The sequence below is a fragment of the Oncorhynchus kisutch genome, linkage group LG17 (assembly GCF_002021735.2).
Source record: "Oncorhynchus kisutch isolate 150728-3 linkage group LG17, Okis_V2, whole genome shotgun sequence".
NCBI lineage: Eukaryota > Metazoa > Chordata > Actinopteri > Salmoniformes > Salmonidae > Oncorhynchus > Oncorhynchus kisutch.
This window is the reverse complement of record NC_034190.2, coordinates 16812869-16834777: the sequence shown is the minus strand read 5'-3', so window position 1 is coordinate 16834777 and position 21909 is coordinate 16812869. Positions and strand designations below refer to the sequence as shown.

The following is a 21909-nucleotide window of genomic DNA, read 5'->3' as shown; positions in this document are numbered from 1 at the left end:
TGGTGTGGGTGTGGTGTGGTGTGGGTGTGGTGTGGTGGTGTGTGTGTGGTGTGGTGGTGTGGGTGTGGTGGTGTGTGTGTGGTGTGGTGTGGGTGTGGTGTGGTGGTGTGTGTGTGGTGTGGTGGTGTGGGTGTGGTGTGGTGGTGTGTGTGTGGTGTGGGTGTGGTGTAGATCAGTTGGAAAAATAGTATAGAAATAGAACAGCAGTGTTGACTGTGGGTGTGGTGTGGGTGTGGTGTGGTGGTGTGTGTGGGTGTGGTGTGGTGGTGTGGTGGTGTGTGTGTGGTGTGGTGTGGGTGTGGTGGTGTGTGTGTGGTGTGTGTGTGGTGTGGTGGTGTGGGTGTGGTGTGGTGTGGGTGTGGTGTGGTGTGGTGTGGTGGTGTGGGTGTGGTGGTGTGTGTGTGGTGTGGTGTGGGTGTGGTGGTGTGTGTGTGGTGTGGTGTGGTGGTGTGTGTGTGGTGTGTGTGGTGGTGGTGTGGTGTGGTGGTGTGTGTGGTGGTGTGGGTGTGGTGGTGTGGGTGTGGTGTGTGTGTGGTGGTGGTGTGGTGGTGTGGTGGTGTGTGTGTGTGTGGTGGTGGTGTGGTGGTGTGGGTGTGGTGTGTGTGTGGTGGTGGTGTGGTGGTGTGGTGGTGTGTGTGTGGTGTGTGTGTGGTGTGGGTGTGGTGTGGTGGTGTGGTGTGTGGTGTGGGTGTGGTGTGGTGGTGTGGTGGTGTGTGTGTGGTGTGGGTGTGGTGTGGTGTGGGTGTGGTGTGGTGTGTGGTGTGGGTGTGGTGTGGTGGTGTGTGTGTGTGGTGTGGGTGTGGTGTGGTGGTGTGTGTGTGGTGTGGTATGTGGTGTGTGTGTGGTGTGTGTGTGGTGTGGTGTGTGTGGTGTGGTGTGTGTGGTGTGTGTGGTGGTGGTGGTGGTGTGGTGTGTGTGTGTGGTGTGGTGTGTGTGGTGTGTGTGGTGGTGGTGTGTGGTGTGGGTGTGGTGTGGTGGTGTGTGTGTGGTGTGGGTGTGGTGTGGTGGTGTGTGTGTGGTGTGGGTGTGGTGTGGTGGTGTGTGTGTGGTGTGGTGTGTGTGGTGGTGTGGTGTGTGTGTGGTGTGTGTGGTGTGTGTGGTGGTGTGGTGTGTGGTGTGGGTGTGGTGTGGTGGTGTGTGTGTGGTGTGGGTGGGGTGTGGTGGTGTGTGTGTGGTGTGGGTGTGGTGTGGTGGTGTGTGGTGTGGTGTGTGTGTGTGGTGGTGTGGTGGGGGTGTTGGTGGGTGTGTGTGTGTGTGTGTGGTGTGGGTGTGGTGTGTGTGGGTGCGGTGTGTGTGTTGTGTGTGATGTGGTGTGTGTGGTGGTGTGGTGTGTGTGTGTGGGTGGTGTGTGTGGTATGGTGTGGTGTGGGTGTGGTGTGTGGTCACATCCCCCAGTACACACACACCGCTCTTCACATCCCCCAGTTCACACACACCACTCTTCACATCCCCCAGTTCACACACACCACTCTTCACATCCCCCAGTTCACACACACACCGCGCTTCACAACCCCCAGTTCACACACACCGCTCTTCACATCCCCCAGTACACACACACCGCTCTTCACAACCCCCAGTACACACACACCGCTCTTCACAACCCCCAGTTCACACACACCACTCTTCACATCCCCCAGTTCACAACCCCCAGTTCACACACACCGCTCTTCACAACCCCCAGTTCACACACACCGCTCCCTACAATCCCCAGCCATTAACGAGCAACAGGCATAACCAGCAGCATCTCATGTCATAACTCATGGTGTCACATGACCCTTGGTCTTCCTCCAGCCTCTCTCCTGTCAGGGCTCCTACCAGCTACTGTCTTCCTCCAGCCTCTCTCCTGTCAGGGCTCCTACCAGCTACTGTCTTCCTCCAGCCTCTCTCCTGTCAGGGCTCCTACCAGCTACTGTCTTCCTCCAGCCTCTCTCCTGTCAGGGCTCCTACCAGCTACTGTCTTCCTCCAGCCTCTCTCCTGTCAGGGCTCCTACCAGCTACTGTCTTCCTCCAGCCTCTCTCCTGTCAGGGCTCCTACCAGCTACTGTCTTCCTCCAGCCTCTCTCCTGTCAGGGCTCCTACCAGCTACTGTCTTCCTCCAGCCTCTCTCCTGTCAGGGCTACTACCAACTAATACGGATGGGCATTTTTCCGATATCCAGATGGTCAAAATACATGTTTTAAAGAGACGATGCCCTGCGCTCTGCTTGTTGGGGGGGTGGGTTGGGGGAGCCAGTGCTCTGCGCTCTGCTTGTTGGGGGGTGGGGGGAGCCAGTGCTCTGCGCTCTGCTTGTTGGGGGTGCCCTGTGCTCTGCTTGTTGGGGGGGTGGGTTGGGGGGAGCCAGTGCTCTGCGCTCTGCTTGTTGGGGGCGTGGGGTGGGGTGGGGGGGGGTGCCCTGTGCTCTGCTTGTTGGGGGGAGGTGTGAGAGAGGAGCAGAAATGTGTGACAGTCTATGGAAGATGTGTAAACTACCGCTTTTTTATGGGGCACGATCATAAAAAATGTCATTAAACTGTTGTTTTATTAAAATGTTGAATGTAATGGCCTATCCTTGTGGATAGAATTCAGAACCGTGACTCTTTCCACATTGTGTTACGTTACAGCCTTATTCTAAAATGGATTCAATAAATGTTTTTCCTCATCAATTTTTTTACATGTTATTTCACCTTTATTTAACCAGGTAGGTCAGTTGAGAACAAGTTCTCATTTACAACTGCAACCTGGCCAATATAAAGCAAAGCAGTGCGACACAAACAACACAATCTACACACAATACCCCATAATGACAAAGTGAAAACAGTTTTTATATTTTTTTGCAAATGTATTAAAAATCAAAAACAGAAATACCTTATTTACTTAAGTACTGTATTAGGACTCTTTGCTATGAGACTCAAAATTGAGCTCAGGTGCATCCTGTTTCCATTGATCATTCTTGAGATGTTTCTACAACTTAATTGGATACCTCCTGTAATAAATTCTGTTGATTGGACATGATTTGGAAAGACACACACCTGTCTAGATAAGGTCCCACAGTTGACAGTGCACGTCAGAGCAAAAACCAAGCCATGATGTCAAAGGAATTGTCCGTAGAGCTCCGAGACAGGATTATGTCGAGGCACAGATCTGTGGAAGGGTACCAAAACTTTCTTCAGCATTGAAGGTCCCAAAGAACACAGTGGCCTCCATCATTCTTAAATGGAAAAAGTTTGGAACCAACAAGACTCTTCTTAGAGCTGGCCACCCGGCCAAACTGAGCAATCGGGGGAGAGGGGCATTGGTCAGGGAGGTGGTGGTCACTCTGACAGAGCTCCATATTTTCTCTGCGGAGATGGGAGAACCTTCCAGAAGGACAACCATCTCTGCAGCACTCCACCAATCAGGCCTTCATGGTAGAGTGGCCAGAAGGAAGCCACTCCTCAGTAAAACGCACGACAGCCCACTTGGAGTTGGCCAAAAGGCACCTAAAGGACTCTCAGACCCTGAGAAACAAGATTATCTCGTCTGATGAAACCAAGATTTAACTATTTGGCCTGAATGCCAAGCGTCAAGTCTGGAGGAAACCTGGCACCATCCCTACGGTGAAGCACGGTGGTGGCAGCATCTTGCTGTTGGGATGTATTTCAGCAGCAGGGACTGGGAGACTAGTCAGGATCGAGGGAAAGATGAACGGAGCAAAGTACAGAGAGCTCCTTGATGAAAACCTGCTCCAGAGCACTCAGGACCTCCGAATGGTACTAATGTTCACCTTTGAAAAGGACAACGACCCTAAGCACACAGCCAAGACAACACAGGAGAGGCTTCGGGAACTGGAAGGAAAGGGGGCCAAAGGAGGAAAATGGCTTTAGGGGTGATCAGTGAAATATACCTGCTGGAGTGAGGGCTACGGGTGGGTGCTGCTATGGTGACCAGTGAGCTGAGATAAGGTGGGGCTTTACCGAGAAAATACTTATAGATGACCTGGAGTGGGTGGGTCTGGTGAAGAATATGAGGCAAGGGCCAGCCAATGAGAGCATACAGGTTGCAGTGGTGGGTAGTATATGGGGCTTTGGTGACAAAAGTTTGCTGAGTAGAGTGTTGGAGGCTATTTTGTAAATGACATTGCCGAAGTCGAGGATTGGCAGGATAGTCAGTTTTACGGAGGTATGTTTGGCAGCATGAGTGATGGATGCTTTGTTGCGAAATAGCAAGCCAATTCAAGATTAATTTTGGATTAGAGATGCTTAATGTGAGTCTGGAAAGATTTTACAGTCTAACCAGACACCTAGGTATTTGTAGTTGTCCACATATTCTAAGTCAGAGTAGTGATGCTGGACAGGCGGGCAGGTGCGGGCAGCAATTGGTTGAAGAGCATGCATTTAGTTTTACTTGCATTTAAGAGCAGTTGGAGGCCACGGAAGGAGAGTTGTATGGCATTGAAGCTCGTCTGGAGGTTAGTTAACACAGTGTCCAAATAAGGGCCAGAAGTATACAGAATGCTGTTGTCTGCGTAGAGGTGGATCAGAGAATCACCAGCAGCAAGAGCCACATCATTGATGTATACAGAGAAAAGAGTCGGCCCGAGAATTGAACCCTGTGGCAACCCCATAGAGACTGCCAGAGGTCCGGACAACAGGCCCTCCGATTTGACCCACTGAACTCTATCAGAGAAGTAGTTGGTGAACCAGGTGAGGCAGTCATTTGAGAAACCAAGGCTGTTGAGTCTGCAGATAAGAATGTGGTGATTGACAGAGTCGAAAGCCTTGGCCAGGTCAATGAATACAGCTCTACAGTATTGTCTCTTATCGATGTCGGTTATGATATCGTTTAGGACCTTGAGTGTGGCTGAGGTGCACCCATGACCAGCTCGGAAACCAGATTGCATAGCGGAGAAGGTACGATGGGATTCGAAATTGTCGGTGATCTGTTTGTTAACCTGGCTTTAGAAGACCTTAGAAAGGCGGGGTAGGGCTTCCCGGGTGGCGCAGTGGTTAAGGGCGCTGTACTGCAGCGCCAGCCATCAGAGAATCTGGGTTCGCGCCCAGGCTCTGTTGTAACCGGCCGTGACCTGGAGGTCCGTGGGGAGATGCACAATTGGCCTAGCGTCGTCCGGGTTAGGGAGGGCTTGGCCGGTAAGGATGTCCTTGTCTCATCGCGCACCAGCGACTCCTGTGGCGGGTCGGGCACAGTGCGCGCTAACCAAGGTTGCCAGGTGCACAGTGTTTCCTCTGACACATTGGTGCGGCGGGCTTCCGGGTTGGATGCGCTCTGTATTAAGAAGCAGTGCGGCTTGGTTGGGTTGTGTAAACAATTGGACACCACAAAAAAGGGTAACTGTTTTTTTTTAAACACACACAAAAAAAGAAAGGCAGGGTAGGATAGATATAGATCTGTAGCAGTTTGGCTCTAGAGTGTCTCCACCTTTGAAGAGGGGGATGACCGCGGCAGCTTTCCAATCTTTGGGGATCTCAGACGATACGAAAGAGAGGTTGAACAGGCTAGTAATAGGGGTTGCAACCATTTCGGCTGATAATTTTAGAAAGAGAGGGTCCAGATTGTCTAGCCCTGCTGATTTGTAAGGAACCAGATTTTGCAGCTCTTTCAGAACATCAGCTATCTGGATTTTGGTGAAGGAGAAATGGGGAGGCTTGGGAAAGTTGCTGTGGGGGGTGCAGGGCTGTTGACCAGGGTAGGGGTGGCCAGGTGGAAAGCATGGCCATCCGTAGAAAAATGCTTATTGAAATTCTCAATTATTGTGGATTTGTCGGTGGTGACAGTGTTTCCTAGCCTCAGTGCTGTGGGCATCTGGGAGGAGGTGCTCTTATTCTCCATGGACTTTAGTGTCCCAGAACTTTTTGGAGTTTGTTCTGCAGGATGCAAATTTCTGTTTGAAAAAGCTAGCCTTTGCTTTCCTAACTGCCTGTGTATATTGGTTCCTAACTTCCCTGAAAAGTTGCATATCGCGGGGGCTATTCGATGCTAATGCTGTACGCCACAGGATGTTTTTGTGCTGGTCAAGGGCAGTCAGGTCTGGAGTGAACCACGGGCTATATCTGTTCCTGGTTCTACATTTTTTGAATGGGGCATGCTTATTTAAGATTGTGAGGAAAGCACTTTTAAAGAATAACCAGGCATCTTCTACTGACAGAATGAGGTCAATATCCTTTCAGGATGCCCGGGCCAGGTCAATTAGAAAGGCCTGCTTGCTGAAGTGTTTTAGGGAGAGTTTGACAGTGATGAGGGGTGGTCGTTTGACTGCAGAAAGGTGGATTTTTAAAAGTAGAAGCTCAAATTGTTTGGGCACAGACCTGGATAGCATGACAGAACTCTGCAGGCTATTTCTGCAGTAGACTGCAACTCTGCCCCCTTTGGCAGTTCTATCTTGTCGGAAAATGTTATAGTTAGGGATGGAAATTTCAGGGTTTTTGGTGGCCTTCCTAAGCCAGGATTCGGCTAGGACATCCGGGTTGGCAGAGTGTGCTATAGCAGTGAAATAAGTAAAACAAACTTAGGGAGGAGGCTTCTAATGTTAACATGCATGAAACCAAGGCTTTTACGGTTACAGAAGTCAACAAATGAGAGCGCCTGGGGAATGGGAGTGTAGCTAGGCACTGAAGAGGCCTGGATTAACCTCTACATCACCAGAGGAGCAGAGGAGGAGTAGGATAAGGGTACGACTAAAGGCTATAAGAACTGGTTGTCTAGTACGTTTGTAACAGAGAGTAAAAGGAGCAGGTTTCTGGGTGTGGTAGAATAGATTCAATGCATAATGTACAGACAATGGTATGGTAGGATGTGAATACAGTGGAGGTAAACCTAGGCATTGAGTGACTATGACAGAGGTATTGTCTCTAGAGACATCAATTAAACCAGGTGGGGTCACAGCATGTGTGTGAGGTGGGACAAGAGGGTTAGCTAAGGCATATTGAGCAGGGCTGGAGTCTCTACAGTGAAATATGACAATAATCACTAACCAAAACAGCAATGGACAAGGAATATTGACATTAGGGAGAGGAATGCATAGCCGGGTGATCATAGGTTCCAATGAGTAGCTGGACGGGCTGGAGACATGGCGATTCAGACAGCTAGTGGGCCAGGGATAGCAGAAGGGCCTTAGAGGGACGTCGCAATGAAAGAAGTCTGTTGTAGCCCCCTTGTGCGGTTACGTCAGCAGACCAGTCGTGATAGGTCAGCAGGAGTCCGTGTTGTAAAAGGGTCCAGGCCAATTGGCAAAATAGGTATTGTAGCCCAAGAAATTGACTGATGGACCACTTCAGCAAACAGTCTGGTATGCTCTAGACAGCTAGTGTGCTGCGGCTAGCAGATGGGCATTCAGGGGACGTCACAACGGAGGAGCCTGTTGAAAAAAAAAACTAGTGCGGATTACGTTGGTAGTCCAGTCGTGATGGATCGGAAGGCTCCGTATCGGCAATAAAAGGGGTGTAAATAAGGAATAGGGTGCCATTTGGGACGGTCCCTGTCCCTCTTTGGGTGTGAGACAGAGGTTGTGTCTACACTTGACACTTACATGCAACTTCTGCTATCAGAAAACAAAGATCGCATTGAAAAGATTGGTCTAGAAGCACAAAAGTCTCTTTGTATTTTTATTTATTAATGATCTCCATTAGTTCCTGCAAAAGCAGCAGCGACTCTTCCTGGGGTTTATTAAGGATGCCCATTAGTTCCTGCAAAAGCAGCAGCGACTCTTCCTGGGGTTTATTAAGGATGCCCATTAGTTCCTGCCAAGGCAACAGCTACTCTTCCTGGGGTTTATTAAGGATGCCCATTAGTTCCTGCCAAGGCAACAGCTACTCTTCCTGGGGTTTATTAAGGCTGCCCATTAGTTCCTGCCAAGGCAACAGCTACTCTTCCTGGGGTTTATTAAGGCTGCCCATTAGTTCCTGCCAAGGCAACAGCTACTCTTCCTGGGGTTTATTAAGGATGCCCATTAGTTGCTGCCAAGGCAGCAGCTACTCTTCCTGGGGTTTATTAAGGCTGCCCATTAGTTCCTGCCAAGGCAACAGCTACTCTTCCTGGGGTTTATTAAAGATGCCCATTAGTTGCTGCCAAGGCAACAGCTACTCTTCCTGGGGTTTATTAAGGATGCCCATTATTCCTGCCAAGGCAACAGCTCCTCTTCCTGGGGTTTATTAAGGATGCCCATTATTCCTGCCAAGGCAGCAGCTACTCTTCCTGGGGTTTATTAAGGATGCCCATTAGTTCCTGCCAAGGCAACAGCTACTCTTCCTGGGGTTTATTAAGGATGCCCATTAGTTGCTGCCAAGGCAGCAGCTACTCTTCCTGGGGTTTATTAAGGATGCCCATTAGTTCCTGCCAAGGCAACAGCTCCTCTTCCTGGGGTTTATTAAGGATGCCCATTATTCCTGCCAAGGCAGCAGCTACTCTTCCTGGGGTTTATTAAGGATGCCCATTAGTTCCTGCCAAGGCAACAGCTACTCTTCCTGGGGTTTATTAAGGATGCCCATTAGTTGCTGCCAAGGCAGCAGCTACTCTTCCTGGGGTTTATTAAGGATGCCCATTAGTTGCTGCCAAGGCAGCAGCTACTCTTCCTGGGGTTTATTAAGGATGCCCATTAGTTCCTGCCAAGGCAGCAGCTACTCTTCCTGGGGTTTATTAAGGATGCCCATTAGTTGCTGCCAAGGCAGCAGCTACTCTTCCTGGGGTTTATTAAGGATGCCCATTAGTTGCTGCCAAGGCAGCAGCTACTCTTCCTGAGGTCCAAACACATGAAGGCACTTACATCACACATAAAACAAAAAAGATAAAACAGTACATTATTGTACATTACATTACTACACCACTACATATCTACAATACAAAATATATAATACCACTATAAAACAATATTACAATGTACGTGTATGCGTGTGCATGCATGTGTCTGTACCTGTGTGTGTGTGTGTGTCTTCACAGTACCAACTGTTCCATAAGGTGTATTTTTATTTGCTTTTTAAATCTGATTCTACTGCTGCATCAGTTACCTGATGTGGAATAGAGTTCCATGTAGTCATGGCTCTATGTAGTACTGTACACCTCCCATAGTCTGTTCTGGACTTCTAGATTGTGAAGAGACCTCTTTTGCATGGCTGTGTGCTAGTAGTTTAAACAGACAGCTCAGTGCATTCAGCTTGTCAACACCTCATGTTTGCTGGACTCATAAATGCTAGCCAGCTAGCTAATATTTAGAAAATATACATTTTTTGGGCTAGAGTTATGCTAACCAATTTGCAATCCATGTACTGTTGTTTGATAGCTTGCTGGCTAGCTACAGAGGTTAGCTGGCTAGTTAGCTACAGTAGTTAGCTACTGCCATTAGTTGTTGTTGTGTTATCGTATTGTTCCTATTCCACCGCTTGTAGAATGCATACTGGCATTTGAATATAGCGAGGGAAAAGGGAATCCGGACACACTGTGGACACGGTAGACACATTTAACTGTAGGTGCAGAAGCATGACACGTTCAGAAGTCCATGACCACAACTCTAAGATCAGAATACTAAAGCTGCATGAACTGTCAAGTCTAGACACGGCCAGACATGAGTTTGAGGCATAGGTCACATTGGTCTCTCTGGCTGTTCATGGGTGATTCATTCTGGGGAAAGCAGGAGCCTGCTGCTAGTCCGCCGTATTCTTTTCCTATAAGGGCAGCAGAGCATTAAGTAAACAAACTGTAAACCAACCAGTACAAAGCCAAATACTCTGCCTACGTGCACAGAATAAGGGAGTCAAAAGACTATATAAACACACACAGACACACACACATTACACTGACACAAAACCCACACACATTCACATACACTACATACGCACACACACGCGCATACCGAAAACAAGCACACACGCACATGCTGACACGACACAAACACACACGCTTTTAACTTCATCATATGCTGCTGCTACTAAGTTTTTCTTTTGCTCGTATTATCTATCCTGATGCCTAGTCACTTTACCCAGTCTTCATGTACATGTCTACCTAAAATACAGTATCATTGTCTATCTTGATGCCTAGTCACTTTACCCAGTCTTCATGTACATGTCTACCTAAAATACAGTATCATTATCTATCCTGATGCCTAGTCACTTTACCCAGTCTTCATGTACATGTCTACCTAAAATACAGTATCATTATCTATCCTGATGCCTAGTCACTTTACCCAGTCTTCATGTACATGTCTACCTAAAATACAGTATCATTATCTATCCTGATGCCTAGTCACTTTACCCAGTCTTCATGTACATGTCTACCTAAAATACAGTATCATTATCTATCCTGATGCCTAATCACTTTACCCAGTCTTCATGTACATGTCTACCTAAAATACCTTGTACCCCTACACAGTGTTCTGGTACTGGTACTCCCTGTAGATAGCTAAATGTATGTGTATTCTAAAATACCTTGTACCCCTACACAGTGTTCTGGTACTGGTACTCCCTGTAGATAGCTAAATGTATGTGTATTCTAAAATACCTTGTACCCCTACACAGTGTTCTGGTACTGGTACTCCCTGTAGATAGCTAAATGTATGTGTATTCTAAAATACCTTGTACCCCTACACAGTGTTCTGGTACTGGTACTCCCTGTAGATAGCTAAATGTATGTGTATTCTAAAATACCTTGTACCCCTACACAGTGTTCTGGTACTGGTACTCCCTGTAGATAGCTAAATGTATGTGTATTCTAAAATACCTTGTACCCCTACACAGTGTTCTGGTACTGGTACTCCCTGTAGATAGCTAAATGTATGTGTATTCTAAAATACCTTGTACCCCTACACAGTGTTCTGGTACTGGTACTCCCTGTAGATAGCTAAATGTATGTGTATTCTAAAATACCTTGTACCCCTACACAGTGTTCTGGTACTGGTACTCCCTGTAGATAGCTAAATGTATGTGTATTCTAAAATACCTTGTACCCCTACACAGTGTTCTGGTACTGGTACTCCCTGTAGATAGCTAAATGTATGTGTATTCTAAAATACATTGTACCTCTACACAGTGTTCTGGTACTGGTACTCCCTGTAGATAGCTAAATGTATGTGTATTCTAAAATACCTTGTACCCCTACACAGTGTTCTGGTACTGGTACTCCCTGTAGATAGCTAAATGTATGTGTATTCTAAAATACCTTGTACCCCTACACAGTGTTCTGGTACTGGTACTCCCTGTAGATAGCTAAATGTATGTGTATTCTAAAATACCTTGTACCCCTACACAGTGTTCTGGTACTGGTACTCCCTGTAGATAGCTAAATGTATGTGTATTCTAAAATACCTTGTACCCCTACACAGTGTTCTGGTACTGGTACTCCCTGTAGATAGCTAAATGTATGTGTATTCTAAAATACCTTGTACCCCTACACAGTGTTCTGGTACTGGTACTCCTTGTAGATAGCTAAATGTATGTGTATTCTAAAATACCTTGTACCCCTACACAGTGTTCTGGTACTGGTACTCCCTGTAGATAGCTAAATGTATGTGTATTCTAAAATACCTTGTACCCCTACACAGTGTTCTGGTACTGGTACTCCCTGTAGATAGCTAAATGTATGTGTATTCTAAAATACCTTGTACCTCTACACAGTGTTCTGGTACTGGTACTCCCTGTAGATAGCTAAATGTATGTGTATTCTAAAATACCTTGTACCCCTACACAGTGTTCTGGTACTGGTACTCCCTGTAGATAGCTAAATGTATGTGTATTCTAAAATACCTTGTACCACTACACAGTGTTCTGGTACTGGTACTCCCTGTAGATAGCTAAATGTATGTGTATTCTAAAATACCTTGTACCACTACACAGTGTTCTGGTACTGGTACTCCCTGTAGATAGCTAAATGTATGTGTATTCTAAAATACCTTGTACCCCTACACAGTGTTCTGGTACTGGTACTCCCTGTAGATAGCTAAATGTATGTGTATTCTAAAATACCTTGTACCCCTACACAGTGTTCTGGTACTGGTACTCCCTGTAGATAGCTAAATGTATGTGTATTCTAAAATACCTTGTACCCCTACACAGTGTTCTGGTACTGGTACTCCCTGTAGATAGCTAAATGTATGTGTATTCTAAAATACCTTGTACCCCTACACAGTGTTCTGGTACTGGTACTCCCTGTAGATAGCTAAATGTATGTGTATTCTAAAATACCTTGTACCCCTACACAGTGTTCTGGTACTGGTACTCCCTGTAGATAGCTAAATGTATGTGTATTCTAAAATACCTTGTACCCCTACACAGTGTTCTGGTACTCCTTGTAGATAGCTAAATGTATGTGTATTCTAAAATACCTTGTACCCCTACACAGTGTTCTGGTACTGGTACTCCCTGTAGATAGCTAAATGTATGTGTATTCTAAAATACCTTGTACCCCTACACAGTGTTCTGGTACTGGTACTCCCTGTAGATAGCTAAATGTATGTGTATTCTAAAATACCTTGTACCTCTACACAGTGTTCTGGTACTGGTACTCCCTGTAGATAGCTAAATGTATGTGTATTCTAAAATACCTTGTACCCCTACACAGTGTTCTGGTACTGGTACTCCCTGTAGATAGCTAAATGTATGTGTATTCTAAAATACCTTGTACCCCTACACAGTGTTCTGGTACTGGTACTCCCTGTAGATAGCTAAATGTATGTGTATTCTAAAATACCTTGTACCTCTACACAGTGTTCTGGTACTGGTACTCCCTGTAGATAGCTAAATGTATGTGTATTCTAAAATACCTTGTACCCCTACACAGTGTTCTGGTACTGGTACTCCCTGTAGATAGCTAAATGTATGTGTATTCTAAAATACCTTGTACCCCTACACAGTGTTCTGGTACTGGTACTCCCTGTAGATAGCTAAATGTATGTGTATTCTAAAATACCTTGTACCCCTACACAGTGTTCTGGTACTGGTACTCCCTGTAGATAGCTAAATGTATGTGTATTCTAAAATACCTTGTACCCCTACACAGTGTTCTGGTACTGGTACTCCCTGTAGATAGCTAAATGTATGTGTATTCTAAAATACATTGTACCTCTACACAGTGTTCTGGTACTGGTACTCCCTGTAGATAGCTAAATGTATGTGTATTCTAAAATACCTTGTACCCCTACACAGTGTTCTGGTACTGGTACTCCCTGTAGATAGCTAAATGTATGTGTATTCTAAAATACCTTGTACCCCTACACAGTGTTCTGGTACTGGTACTCCCTGTAGATAGCTAAATGTATGTGTATTCTAAAATACCTTGTACCCCTACACAGTGTTCTGGTACTGGTACTCCCTGTAGATAGCTAAATGTATGTGTATTCTAAAATACCTTGTACCCCTACACAGTGTTCTGGTACTGGTACTCCCTGTAGATAGCTAAATGTATGTGTATTCTAAAATACCTTGTACCCCTACACAGTGTTCTGGTACTGGTACTCCCTGTAGATAGCTAAATGTATGTGTATTCTAAAATACCTTGTACCCCTACACAGTGTTCTGGTACTGGTACTCCTTGTAGATAGCTAAATGTATGTGTATTCTAAAATACCTTGTACCCCTACACAGTGTTCTGGTACTGGTACTCCCTGTAGATAGCTAAATGTATGTGTATTCTAAAATACCTTGTACCCCTACACAGTGTTCTGGTACTGGTACTCCCTGTAGATAGCTAAATGTATGTGTATTCTAAAATACCATGTACCTCTACACAGTGTTCTGGTACTGGTACTCCCTGTAGATAGCTAAATGTATGTGTATTCTAAAATACCTTGTACCCCTACACAGTGTTCTGGTACTGGTACTCCCTGTAGATAGCTAAATGTATGTGTATTCTAAAATACCTTGTACCACTACACAGTGTTCTGGTACTGGTACTCCCTGTAGATAGCTAAATGTATGTGTATTCTAAAATACCTTGTACCACTACACAGTGTTCTGGTACTGGTACTCCCTGTAGATAGCTAAATGTATGTGTATTCTAAAATACCTTGTACCCCTACACAGTGTTCTGGTACTGGTACTCCCTGTAGATAGCTAAATGTATGTGTATTCTAAAATACCTTGTACCCCTACACAGTGTTCTGGTACTGGTACTCCCTGTAGATAGCTAAATGTATGTGTATTCTAAAATACCTTGTACCCCTACACAGTGTTCTGGTACTGGTACTCCCTGTAGATAGCTAAATGTATGTGTATTCTAAAATACCTTGTACCCCTACACAGTGTTCTGGTACTGGTACTCCCTGTAGATAGCTAAATGTATGTGTATTCTAAAATACCTTGTACCCCTACACAGTGTTCTGGTACTGGTACTCCCTGTAGATAGCTAAATGTATGTGTATTCTAAAATACCTTGTACCCCTACACAGTGTTCTGGTACTGGTACTCCTTGTAGATAGCTAAATGTATGTGTATTCTAAAATACCTTGTACCCCTACACAGTGTTCTGGTACTGGTACTCCCTGTAGATAGCTAAATGTATGTGTATTCTAAAATACCTTGTACCCCTACACAGTGTTCTGGTACTGGTACTCCCTGTAGATAGCTAAATGTATGTGTATTCTAAAATACCTTGTACCTCTACACAGTGTTCTGGTACTGGTACTCCCTGTAGATAGCTAAATGTATGTGTATTCTAAAATACCTTGTACCCCTACACAGTGTTCTGGTACTGGTACTCCCTGTAGATAGCTAAATGTATGTGTATTCTAAAATACCTTGTACCACTACACAGTGTTCTGGTACTGGTACTCCCTGTAGATAGCTAAATGTATGTGTATTCTAAAATACCTTGTACCACTACACAGTGTTCTGGTACTGGTACTCCCTGTAGATAGCTAAATGTATGTGTATTCTAAAATACCTTGTACCCCTACACAGTGTTCTGGTACTGGTACTCCCTGTAGATAGCTAAATGTATGTGTATTCTAAAATACCTTGTACCCCTACACAGTGTTCTGGTACTGGTACTCCCTGTAGATAGCTAAATGTATGTGTATTCTAAAATACCTTGTACCCCTACACAGTGTTCTGGTACTGGTACTCCCTGTAGATAGCTAAATGTATGTGTATTCTAAAATACCTTGTACCCCTACACAGTGTTCTGGTACTGGTACTCCTTGTAGATAGCTAAATGTATGTGTATTCTAAAATACCTTGTACCCCTACACAGTGTTCTGGTACTGGTACTCCCTGTAGATAGCTAAATGTATGTGTATTCTAAAATACCTTGTACCCCTACACAGTGTTCTGGTACTGGTACTCCCTGTAGATAGCTAAATGTATGTGTATTCTAAAATACCTTGTACCTCTACACAGTGTTCTGGTACTGGTACTCCCTGTAGATAGCTAAATGTATGTGTATTCTAAAATACCTTGTACCCCTACACAGTGTTCTGGTACTGGTACTCCCTGTAGATAGCTAAATGTATGTGTATTCTAAAATACCTTGTACCACTACACAGTGTTCTGGTACTGGTACTCCCTGTAGATAGCTAAATGTATGTGTATTCTAAAATACCTTGTACCACTACACAGTGTTCTGGTACTGGTACTCCCTGTAGATAGCTAAATGTATGTGTATTCTAAAATACCTTGTACCCCTACACAGTGTTCTGGTACTGGTACTCCCTGTAGATAGCTAAATGTATGTGTATTCTAAAATACCTTGTACCCCTACACAGTGTTCTGGTACTGGTACTCCCTGTAGATAGCTAAATGTATGTGTATTCTAAAATACCTTGTACCCCTACACAGTGTTCTGGTACTGGTACTCCCTGTAGATAGCTAAATGTATGTGTATTCTAAAATACCTTGTACCCCTACACAGTGTTCTGGTACTGGTACTCCCTGTAGATAGCTAAATGTATGTGTATTCTAAAATACCTTGTACCCCTACACAGTGTTCTGGTACTGGTACTCCCTGTAGATAGCTAAATGTATGTGTATTCTAAAATACCTTGTACCCCTACACAGTGTTCTGGTACTGGTACTCCCTGTAGATAGCTAAATGTATGTGTATTCTAAAATACCTTGTACCCCTACACAGTGTTCTGGTACTGGTACTCCCTGTAGATAGCTAAATGTATGTGTATTCTAAAATACCTTGTACCCCTACACAGTGTTCTGGTACTGGTACTCCCTGTAGATAGCTAAATGTATGTGTATTCTAAAATACCTTGTACCCCTACACAGTGTTCTGGTACTGGTACTCCCTGTAGATAGCTAAATGTATGTGTATTCTAAAATACCTTGTACCCCTACACAGTGTTCTGGTACTGGTACTCCCTGTAGATAGCTAAATGTATGTGTATTCTAAAATACCTTGTACCCCTACACAGTGTTCTGGTACTGGTACTCCCTGTAGATAGCTAAATGTATGTGTATTCTAAAATACCTTGTACCCCTACACAGTGTTCTGGTACTGGTACTCCCTGTAGATAGCTAAATGTATGTGTATTTTATTCCTGTTGTTATACTATTTTTCTTTTTATTACAATTTTTTCAAATGCATCATTGGGATGCAAGCATTTCACGGCTAAGTCTACACCCATTGTATTTGGTGCATATGGCATACACAAATTCAGGCTGTTCTGAGGACAACTCAAAATTAGGAAGGTGTGCTAATGTTTTGTACACTCAGTGTATGTCAGTGTATGTCATGGAAAGAGCAGGTGTTCTTAATGTTTTGCAAACTCAGTGTATGTCAGTGTATGTCATGGAAAGAGCAGGTGTTCCTAATGTGTTGTACACTCAGTGTGTGTCATGGAAAGAGCAGGTGTTCTTAATGTTTTGTACACTCAGTGTATGTCATGGAAAGAGCAGGTGTTCTTAATGTTTTGTCCACTCAGTGTATGTCATGGAAAGAGCATGTGTTCCTAATGTTTTGTACACTCAGTGTGTGTCATGGAAAGAGCAGGTGTTCCTTACGTTTTGTACACCAAGTGTGTGTACTACTATATACACTACCGTTCAAAAGTTTGGGGTCACTTAGAAATGTCCTTGTTTTTGATGAAAAGCCAATTTTCTGTCACTATTGTAGCTGGAAACGGATGATTTTTTAATGGAATATCTACATAGGTGTACAGAGGCCCATTATCAGCAACCATCACTCCTGTGTTCCAACGGCACATTGTGTTAACTAATCCAAGTTTATAATTTTAAAATGCAAATTGATTATTGGAAAACCCTTTTTGAGTTATGTTGGCACAGCTGAAAACTGTTGTTCTGATTAAAGAAGCAATTAAACTGGCCTTCTTTAGACTAGTTAAGTATCTGGAGCATTTGTGGGTTCGATTACAGGCTCAAAATGGCCAGAAACAAAGACCTTCTTCTGAAACTCATCAGTTTATTCTTGTTCTGAGAAATTAAGGCTATTCCATGCGAGAAATTGCCAAGAAACTGAAGATCTCATACAACGCTGTGTACTACTCTCTTCACAGAACAGCGCAAACTGGGTCTAACCGGAATAGAAAGAGGAATGGGAGGCCCTGGTGCACAACTGAGAAAGAGGACAAGTACATCACAGAGTCTTGTTTGAGAAACAGATGCCTCACAAGTCCTCAACTGGCAGCTTCATTAAATAGTACCCGCAGAACACCAGTCTCAACGTCAACAGTGAAGTATCTGTGTTCTTTTGCCCGTCTTAATCGTTTATTTTTATTGGCTAGTCTGAGATATGGCTTTTTCTTTGCAAATCTGCCTAGAAGGCCAGCATTGTACAATATCTTCAGTTTCTTGGCAACTTCTCGCATGAAATAGCATTAATTTCTCAGAACAAGAATAGACTAACGCGTTTGAGAATAAAGTTATTTGTTTCTGGCCATTTTGAGCCTGTAATCGAACCCACAAACGCTGATGCTCCAGATACCCAACTAGTCTAAAGAAGGCCAGTTTTATTGCTTTAATCAGAATAACAGTTTTCAGCTGTGCTAACATAATTGCAAAAGGGTTTTCTAATGATCAATTAGCCTTTTAAAATTATAAACTTGGATTAGCTAACAAAACGTGCCATTGGAACACAGGAATGGTGGTTGCTGATAATGGGCCTCTGTAGATATTCCATAACAAATCAGCCGTTTCCAGCTGCAATAGTCATTTACAATGTTAACAATGTCTACACTGTATTTCTGATCAATTTTATGTAATTTTAATGGACAAAAATGTGCTTTTCTTTCAAAAACAAGGACATTTCTAAGTGACTCCAAACTTTTGAACGGTAGTATATACATACAGTCGTATGAAAATGTTTGGGCACCCCTCTGAGGCTGCATAATAATTTACTCTGTCGTCACAGAAGCTGATCACAGTGGGTTGCCATTAATTTTCTAATAAAAGCTGAGTACTGGGGTATTGTCCAGACAAAGATTTTTAGTGTAGCAATATTAAGTTGTCTGAAATTAAATCAGATGTGAAAAATAGGCAATGCAAAAATGTGGGCACCCTTGTCATTCTGATGATTTGAATGCCTGTAACTACTTAGCACTGATTCATTGGAACACACAATTGGTTTGGTGAGCTCATTAAGCCTTGAACTTCATAGACAATTGCATCCAATCATGAGAAAAGGTATTTAAGGTGGCCAATTGCAAGTTGTTGTTCTCTTTGACTCTCCTCTGAAGAGTGGCAACATGGGGGCCTCAAAACAACTCTCAAATGACCTGAAAACAAAGATTGTTCAACATTATGGTTTAGAGGAAGGCTACAAAAAGCTATCGCAGAGATTTAAGCTGTCAGTGTCCACTGTGAGGAACATAGTGAGGAAATGGAAGACCACAGGCACAGTTCTTGTTAAGGCCAGAAGTGGCAGGCCAAGTAAAATATCGGAGAGGCAAAGGATGGTGAGAACGGTCAAAAACAGACCACCTCCAAAGACCAACAACATCATCTTACTGCAGATGGTGTCACTGCATCGTTCAACAATTCAGCTCACTTTGCACAAGGAGAAGCTGTATGGGAGAGTGATCCGGAAGAAGCCTTTCCTGCACACACGCCACAAACAGAGTCGCTTGAGGAATGCAAACGCACATTTGGACAAGCCAGCTTCATTTTGGAATAAGTTGCTGTGGACTGATGAAACCAAGATTGAGTTATTTGGTCATAACAAGCGACGTTATGCATGGCGGCAAAAGAACACAGCGTTCCAAGAAAAACACTTGCTACCCACAGTAAAATTTGGTGGGGGTTCCATCATGCTGTGGGGCTGTGTGGCCAGTGCCGGTACTGGGAATTTTGTTAAAGTTGAGGGTCGCATGGATTCTCCTCAATATCAGCAGATTCTTGGGAATAATGTTGAAGAATCAGTCACAAAATTGAAGTTAAGCCGGGGCTGGATATTTCAACAAGACAACGACCCAAAACACTGCTCAAAATCTACCCGGGCATTTATGCAGAGGAACAAGTACAATGTTCTGGAATGGCCATCCCAGTCCCCAGACCTGAATATCATTGAGAATCTGTGGGATGTTTTGAAGCGGGCTGTCCATGCTCGGCAACCATCAAGCCTAACTGAACTGGAGATGTTTTGTAAGGAGGAATGGTCCAAAATACCTTCGTCCAGACACTCATTAGAGGCTGTTATTTTAACAAAAGGGGGCTCTACTAAATATTGATGTGATTTTTCTATTGGGGTGCCCAAATTTATGCACCTGTCTAATTTTGTTTTGATGCATATTGCACATTTTCTGTTAATCCAATAAACCTCATTTCACTACTGAAATATTACTGTGTCCATCAGTTATTTGATAGATCAAAATGAAATTGCTGATCCAATCACCCAATTATTTATAAATGGAAATCATGGAAATTGTCAGGGGTGCCCAAACTTTTTCATACGACTGTATACAGTACCAGTCAGAAGTTTGGACACACCTACTCATTCCAGGATTTTCTTTATTTTGACTATTTTCTACATCGTAGAATAATAGTGGCGACATCAACATTTTTACCAAATAGGGCTATCTTCTGAGTAGCATCCCAACCTTGTCATAACACACCTGATTGGCTTAAACACATTAAAAAGGAAAGAAATTCCACAAATTAACTTAACAAGGCACACCTGTTAATTGAAATGCATTCCAGGTGACTACCTCATGAAGCTGGTTGAGAGAATGCCAATAGTGTGCAAAGCTGTCATCAAGGCAAAGGGTGGCTACTTTGAAGAATCTCAAATATAACAGATATTTGGATTTGTTTAACACTTTTGTGGTTACTACACGATTCCATATGTGTTATTTCATAGTTTTGATGTCTTCAATATTATTCTACAATGTAGAAAATAGTACAAATAAAGAAAAACCCTGGAATGAGTAGATGTGTCCAAATGTTTGACTGGTACTGTATTTATAAAAGAGAGAGATCCACACTATGAAGTTGGAATAATAATGTGAAAATGTTAAAATGATGATTATGCCCTTTTAGTGTTGGAGCTGTTTGAAAAGACTGCCTTACATTTCAGCCTTTTCTAAAGGCTTGAATTTTGACATGACCTGGCAGTAAATTAGTTAATAGACCAATAAGAAAGAGCATTCCAAAACTCTCTGCCAATAACAGCTAGTTTTCAGTTTTCCCCTCCCCACAAAATTCTTGCTTGGGAAATTGGTCTTTGCTAAAAAGCTATATTACTTCTTGACCATTTTATTTGAAAACAATCACAGTTTTGTGAATTGTTACCCTGAAATGATTTGATATTGATATAAAAACAGCTGATTTGGACCTTTAAGATGGACTGATTGCAACCCTCATCCCCCAGTATGTTGCTTATTTACAGGGATGACCCCCCAATCACCTCCACCCCTAGGACTAGAACAGACAGAAAAATACCCAAATAGCTGAGTATAAAACCAGCATAGTGACACCATGACCCAAAAATTACAATTGATTACAGGCAAAAGGCTCATTCACCTAACCTTTTTATAGTCAGTGATATTCTCAAACTCAGATGGTCATCTAAGTAGTGACAGACAGGATTCTACACCCCACTCAGACAAATCTGAGAGGGAAAATCAATAGGATGGGTCTACTGCCCTCTGCCTCGGGCCAGACTTTGCCATGCCAAGGCTATACCCGATCCGACCCACGTCCATTCACGAGCTCAGCACAAATAAACAATGCCTGATTGTTGTGGTCAACAAACAAACAAACAACCGTGGTTTGTCTCATTCCCTGCCTGGCACGGGCATGTTTCGCCTATCTAATCGTTGTACGTAACGCTCCTCTTCTCAATACAGCTCATTTTCTCTGCTGGTGTGGTGCCGGATTTTATAATGGGATAGTGGGACAGCCTGCCACTTCCTCGCGCGCGCACGTCCTATCAGCGGCACGAGAAATACACGCACATATCCAGTTACCGCACATAGAAATAGATCGATATCCGGGAAATAACGACTGGGCGTACAAGTAGTCCACATCCGTGCCAAATTATCGGGTCATTTTTGCTGTCAATTGTTCGCGATTACGGTGATCTCGTCACACACGTGCGGCCATTTTTGTTACCCATCCAGGGCATTGTAGCCGGCATATTTGAAGAGTATTATTATGTAGCCTTTCACATAGTCAAGATACTGTGGAGAAAAGGCATAGAATAAGCACTCAAAGCATGAGCAAGGCAATCACATTGGACGAGAGGTAAGCCCTTCCCAATAAATATCCTACAGACAGACACACACACACATACACTAGGAAAGCACATAGGGCTGGACTTCCTTACGTGCATAAGTCCATCTTTGAGACCAAAAAGTCCGCTTTTCCTTCCCCATAAAGTTTCTCTCCAGAATTAACTTTAATTGACCATTCTAAACCATATCTCCGTGCCGTGACTTACCGGTAATTGTGTATGTAAGTTAGCGGTGATCCTCTGTGGCTCTCCCGGTTGGAAATTCAAACCCCCTTAGCTGTCGTGGTCCCACAGCTAACTATCCGTGAATACACAATGTCAATC

General features: G+C 43.9%; 1 protein-coding gene across 4 annotated transcripts in view; it reads right to left on the bottom strand.

The window, feature by feature from the left end:
- Positions 1-21909, bottom strand: part of LOC109907253 (MAGUK p55 subfamily member 6) — an 89354-nt gene extending 67445 nt beyond the window's left edge. For 3 of the 4 annotated variants that reach the window (XM_031793113.1, XM_020505122.2, XM_031793115.1), the window contains exon 1: positions 21793-21889. The gene's annotated coding sequence lies outside the window, so the exon portion shown is untranslated. Of the gene's footprint in view, positions 1-21792 lie in introns of all 4 variants that reach the window. The other variant, XM_031793114.1, reaches the window with a different exon arrangement.